We start from the raw sequence: 240 nt of genomic DNA on the forward strand, positions 1-240 counted from the left end.
GTCAATCCCACTATTCGTTGGTAAAAGTGTAGCCCAAGAGTTTGCGGTGGGTGATGATGACGAGCTACCTTCCCTCTATTCTTTCACTGCTAAATTAGGTGGGGGGTATCGCAGATAGCCCTTGTTTAGCCTGCTCGAAATTCAAACGAAACCTTTAAAGTTCATTTCTCTTATATTATTGGATATTGCAGTACATATTTTTACCCCTACCTAATATTGACCTCTGGATTATTTTTAAAA

This window comes from Limulus polyphemus, unplaced genomic scaffold (genome assembly GCF_000517525.1).
Source record: "Limulus polyphemus unplaced genomic scaffold, Limulus_polyphemus-2.1.2 Scaffold935, whole genome shotgun sequence".
Lineage (NCBI taxonomy): Eukaryota > Metazoa > Arthropoda > Merostomata > Xiphosura > Limulidae > Limulus > Limulus polyphemus.